Raw genomic sequence first — 6,359 nt, 5'->3', positions numbered from 1 at the left:
ACAAAGATATTCGTCATGATTTACTAAGGTTAAGTAAATATGATTATACTCATAAGATTAAGTGTAATTCTGAGTTGATTGAAAGAGCTTCAATCAATAGCAGAACGGATCAGAAGAATCAAGTAGGCAGAAAGATAAAAGTTTCTCTATTCTAAGAAGAAGGGAGAGTACATTTTATTATGTTTTATGATAGGTCTTAATGATTAAGAACCATATCTCAATTGATCCTCTAAATGAGTCTTAGTACAATTGTATGTCTGAGAAGAGGAATCAAGAATTGAAGAAATGGTTAAATCAAGAAGTCAATCATACTTCGTTCTAAAAACAAGTCTTAGAGTTAAGATTGTGACATTGAGTGACAAGTCTTAAGAAGGTTTATAACATTCATTAAATGTGGAAAGTTGTGATGTCTTGGTTAAGACAAAGACCAACTAGGACCAATTTTGTGAAGTGTTTTGTCTTGATAAAAGCTACACTAACTCTTGAATATTTGTTTGTCGAGAAATGTTTATTGACAAGAGAATCTTATATGTCAAGGAGTTAGTGGGAGTCTTAATAGTCTTGAAAGGTTTCAAGAACAAATCAAGAATAAACCTTATCAATCATCACTAGCACACGAGTTGAGGTTTACAACCTATCGTGTTGACACTATTTTGTTTTCTGTGCCATTCCAATTGAGTTTTCTGTATACGTGAGTTCTACGAGTTCGCAATGGATTGTATAGGGGCAAGACACCTTGTTCAATGGAAAGTACATTAAAACGAAGGGGTGAGCTGCTCAATAACTTGGAAGTAATGGTGGGACCCTTGATGGCAAGAAATTAAGAAGAATAAGTTCTATCCATAAGAGTTTGGATTTGTCACTAACATTATCTTGTAATTATGGTTATCACGAATTCACATGGATGGGAATGTATACACCACAATATCTAAGTGTCATAAGGTTTCTCTCATGAAAATTGTTGTGAGGAAACGCTTTTACTAAGAGAGATTTTGAAGATAGCATTATGTAATTTGGTTTTCTTAAATTCAACTATGATTACGGCATACCTCTTCATAGTTCGAATTCTGGGAAACAGCAAATGGGTCTGAACATTTTAGACTTGTTGATATGAGTCCTAGAATCGTTTAGACATATACATATGAGTTGTCCAAGGAAAAGTGTATGAGGTTGAGAAGCTTAGATAAAGTCTTATCAAAGTAACTAGTATTAGAAATATGAACTTAAGAAATTGTTTTCTAGAAGTTCAGCTGATTTCTGAATACATGTCGAAGCTAGTGGGAGCGTAAGTGTTATGCTGGTAAAGAAATAATCATCATGTAAGTGGGAGCATGATTATTATGGTAAGTATTGCAAGTTAGCAATATTAATTATAGAAAACAAGAGTTATACTTTGCAAAGTTGTAAGAGTTGAAAAGTTGTTTTTCTATAATTAAGGGAGAGAATATTATAAATCGTTCAAAATCTAAAGCTTAGATTGAGAAATTTTAAAAGATACATAGTGTCTTCTTAAATTTAGATTATGATTACGGTATCCCTCTTCATAGTTCGAATTGTAAGAACATGACACATAAAATATTATGGCAGAGGATTAATAGAGTATCGTATCTTTATGTAAGACATTATGCATCGTGTCCCATACGCTTCGGGTAAAGGATCGATTGCAAGTGCTATAATATTTGACCATTATAAAATTTTTCCAAATGTCTAGCGCATTAAGAGGGAAAAAGGACAAGAATCATTTTGACTAAGTTAATTAAAAAACTGTTAAAGGACGATCCAAAAGTTCGCTGAGGATTGGTCGCTTGTGAGTAGTTGGAAGTATGGTATTGAATGGACCATATCGACATTATTATGAACAGATAAGATTCTATTAAGAATGAGTTGTCATATGGTAAATATGGAAATGTTTCCATAATTGGGAGTTGGAAATTAAGAATTTATGTCTACATTAGAAAATTTTATGCAAAAGGAAGTTCAAAGGAATGTACTTTGAGTGAGAGACATCACATCTATAGAATTGTTCTGTAACAATTTCTGATAGAGTACCTTGTGATTTCGTTGGCCGAGTCTTTGTGATTTTTGTGTCGTGGCTTCACAAGAGGATCGTTGCATAAAATATTTGAATTTGACATATTCTAAAAGGTGACAAGAATTTGGTATTCTTACACTAATTATAAGGATTGGGGATTGTGAAATGAGTTGCATTTGAAAAGTTTCAATTGATCTATTTCACAAAGTATGGACCATAGGAAACCAAAGTGTGCATGCTTGGAGCATGGGACAATTGTGGTTATGATTCGAGTTATAAAGTTGAAACATTAAACAATGGATAATGAGTAATCGATATGGTGATAAATAAAAGGTGTTTTATTTATACTCAAAGGTTTGAGACCATATAGGATTAGTATTATTCTTGTGTTTCACTTTGCATGTTTTGACTTCCTGAATAATTAATTATTTTTAATAATCAAATTATTTGAATGGTCCACAGTCGTTCATATGTTGGAAGTAGGTATGAATGAAGACTGTCATGAATTGGTTTGTGGATTGTCTAAAGTGTATTAGACATAGCAAAGGTTTGCTGCAACGTTCATGAGTGCTTATGAATATGATTCTGAGCATTGGATTAAACCCACGCTCACTTGGATCGCTTCATGGATTTTATCACGAGCGATTGGTGAGACGATAATATCTTGTATTCTTGAAACCGAGATGTGTGAGTTGTATCTTGCGAATCGGTTACACATTGATAATATGTAAACGCACCAGTAACTTGGTGTTATAAAACTTATTGTTGTGTGTGATTTGGTGAGTGAGTGCAACCAAACATTGAGTTGAAGTTTATCCGTTCCTCTTACCCAAAGTGGGATAAAAGCGATATATGTGGACCCCTCGATGATTTAGTGATCACAAACATAAATGCTCGGCCAGGCTAGGGCTAATTTGATTTTTTCAATTAGCCTATAGTCGTAAATCGGAAATCGGGAAACAACATATAGACTGAGAGAATGATTTCAATCCATGTCTCACGTCTATATGATATCTAGAATGGAGGAATATATGATCCCTTATCTAAAGGACAGGTTACTGATAAGATCAGAGTTCGACAGCGACTTTGAGAGCTACGATTGCTAATCGAGTTGTACTTGCATTTGTGGTTACTAGACTTATCCAAGTGGGAGACTGTTGGATTAGTGTCTAAGCTCGTAACCATATTTGGTAAGTACTTGACCCGATTGTGCATGGTCCTTTGGGGTTGCCTTCACCAGTGCAACTTGACTGGAGAAATACTAGTTTAAGAGGTTATTATGATTTATTAATATGTTATAAGAATAATATATTAAAGGAGAAATCATATTTGTTTAATTAATACCGGTCAATAATTAATTAAGAATTAATTTTGTGATTAAGTGTAATTAATTAAACTAGAGGGCTGAATTGTAATTATGTGATAGTTACAAAATATGGTAATGGTTATCCTAAATATGGGTTGAATGAATTCAAGGAGATAAGGATCCTTGAAATCGTCCAAAGGATAAAGGATAAGGGTTTCAAGGCTTATCTTATTGTTACTTGGTGGGTAAGCAACTAGATAGGGATAAGGAATGAAACCCTAATCCATACACCTATATAAAGACCCCTTGGCTAATGAAATTCGTCCATGCCTTGTCTAGGGTTCCTAGGGATGAATTTCACACCTCTTCCCTCTCTCTATTACCTCTCCATTTGCTCTTGGTGTTTATGAGTCATTAGAGGTACTACACTTGTGGTACTTGCTTTCAAAGACAAGAAGATTCAAGATTTAAGTTGTTATTACAATATAAAAACAAGAGGTATGTATTTCATATATCCTTGTGGATTTCAAAATTCCTAGAAGCCTTTTAGGGTTCTTCAAGTGTTCATAATGTCGTGTACCTAATAGTGAAAACATAGATCCAATTCTAGGGTTGCATGCACACATAGGATTGTTTGTACAAAACCCATCAATAAAGAACGTCGAAATCCGAGTTATAACGAAGAAGTTATGGCTCGTTAAGGTTTCGCGACAGAACCGACACGATACTGGGAAGCATAAATAGTGAATTTACGATAAAGAGAGATTTATCCTTCGCGCTCTAAAGAAAAGTCGTAGAATATGTTAAACTAAGAATATCGATAAAAAGAACGCCCAAATCTGACTTCGTATAAAGAAGTTATGATTTTTCGAAGTTTCGGATTAGTAGTGTATAGCCCGAAATTCGAATATTAGATCGAGTAGCTTTTAGCCGACACGACTTGAACGAGAATCGAAGATTTCGTGAAGAGTAGCGTAACGAGAAAAAGATGGGCGAAAACAGACGTCGGATGAAGAAGTTATGAGGATTTAACGGACCAATCATGTCCCGACCTTCAAAATTAGCCAACAACCTCAAAACAAAAGTTGTAGAGTACGTTCCCACCTTCGCGTGGATATAAAGAACGTCGAAAACGGAGCTCGTCCGTGAAAGTTACAAATTTTTAAAGCTGAACCATGAAATTGTGAAGTCTGTTGCTAAATCGATGACGTGGCAGCACCACAATCGTTTGATAATGGTCTCAGAAGTCGCTTCGGATTGCGACACGCCACCCCTCACATACGCCCCGCGTCTGAAGGCATTACGCCCCGCGTTCCGACCCTTGTGCGGTTCCAAGAAGTGCCACGATAACCCAGCAGCGAAGCGACACGTGTTGTACGATGCGAGAGTGTAACAGCCCGGATTCCCAGGTATTATTCATTCTTATATTTTTGGTGAATTGTGAGGAGACTCGGCGAGTTGGAGCCCAAACTCGCCGAGTATGATCGCGGCTATAGGCATGGGTTCGCGTCTGTACTCGGCGAGTCCACGCTGTTTAATGAAACCCTAATTCCCCAGGTTTGGAGCCTATTTAAGGGCACTTATAGCCTCCCATTGTGGCTACCAGTCCCTTGAGAGAAACCTAAGAGAGCTAATTCGTTTTGGGAGAGAGGAAGTCACTTTTGGGCCTTTGTATTCCTTGTTTAGCAAGAAGAAAGTGGCAAGAGCAAGGAGGAGGTGAGATTCCAGCAGATCTAGAGTCTAGAGGCTTCATTTTGAGGTAATAGTTCGAACCTCCTTCAATTTTAGGGTTGATCTTTAGAGTTAGGGTTTTCTAACCCCTTTGGAGAGTGATTATGTGAAGCAAATGGTCCCTCTTCGAGTTTGTGCCTTGGATCTGGACTCAAAGAGGTCCAGAGACCTTAACCCTTGGAGCTTTTTGGGTTATTATGGAGTTATTGGACCTAGGTTGTCATTTTTGGGACCAAATCTCCTTTTGATGCCTTGTGGGGGTTATACAAGCATGAAGTTTCGAACTTTACGTGACATTCATGCTTGGGAAGGCCAGATCTATGGTTTGGGGAAGCAGATCTGACCTCAGAAGCTCAATAGAGTTTGTGCATGGCATGAACTCGCCGAGTTGTTCTTGAGACTCGGCGAGTAGGGTTGGGGTTTCACGTAAATTGTTCAGCGAGTAGACTCGCCGGGTTGGGGGATGACCCAGTGAGTCAGGGAGAGTCAATAGGGGGCTGAGTCAAGCCTGAACTCGCTGAGTTGTTCTTGAGACTCGGCGAGTTGAGTCGTGGTGGCCCCGCGATTCATGCCAGGTGGAACACGTCGAGTTAGGGAAGTACTCGATGTGTCAAAAGAGGATCCAAGGGAGTCAGTGAACACGTATAGACTCGCCGAGTCGCTCTAGTGCACTCACCGAGTCCGGTCAAAGTTGACCATTGACCATTGACCATAGTTGACTAGTGTTGACTTGATAGGGTTAGTCAACCTTAGTTGTGAAAGTGTTAATTAGATATATATATATCATGTTATAAGAGGATTATAGCTCAGGGGATCGAACGCGAGTGATTTCTGGGATTTGCGAGTTATCGAGATACGCGAGGTGAGTCTTCTCACTATACTTTACCTTGAGTAGGTAATCAGAGTTATGTGACAGAGCAATTGTATGCTATATGTATGTTATGTGTTGTACTGCATTATTTCTATGTGATTTATGCTGTGCATGTTTATAGAGTTGGAACCGGAAGGTTCACAGAGTTAGAACCAGAGGGTTCACAGAGTAGGGTCCACGGACCCACAGAGTTATAGCCTTGAGTGGCTAATGTGTGTTATGTGTGGTATTTTTGGGACCTCACTAAGCTTTGTGCTTACAGTGTTGGTGTTACTTGTTTCAGGTACTACTAATGACCGTGGGAAGGCGCCGGCTTGATCAGTACACACACGGGATTTTTATGTTATGAGATCTTGGGATTTTTATATGGCATGGATTGAGTTTCAAACATTGTTGGTCTTTCTTATGAATATTAAATG

This window comes from Lactuca sativa, chromosome 3 (genome assembly GCF_002870075.4).
Source record: "Lactuca sativa cultivar Salinas chromosome 3, Lsat_Salinas_v11, whole genome shotgun sequence".
Lineage (NCBI taxonomy): Eukaryota > Viridiplantae > Streptophyta > Magnoliopsida > Asterales > Asteraceae > Lactuca > Lactuca sativa.
The sequence above is the reverse complement of the archived record's forward strand: the minus strand, read 5'-3'. Positions refer to the sequence as shown.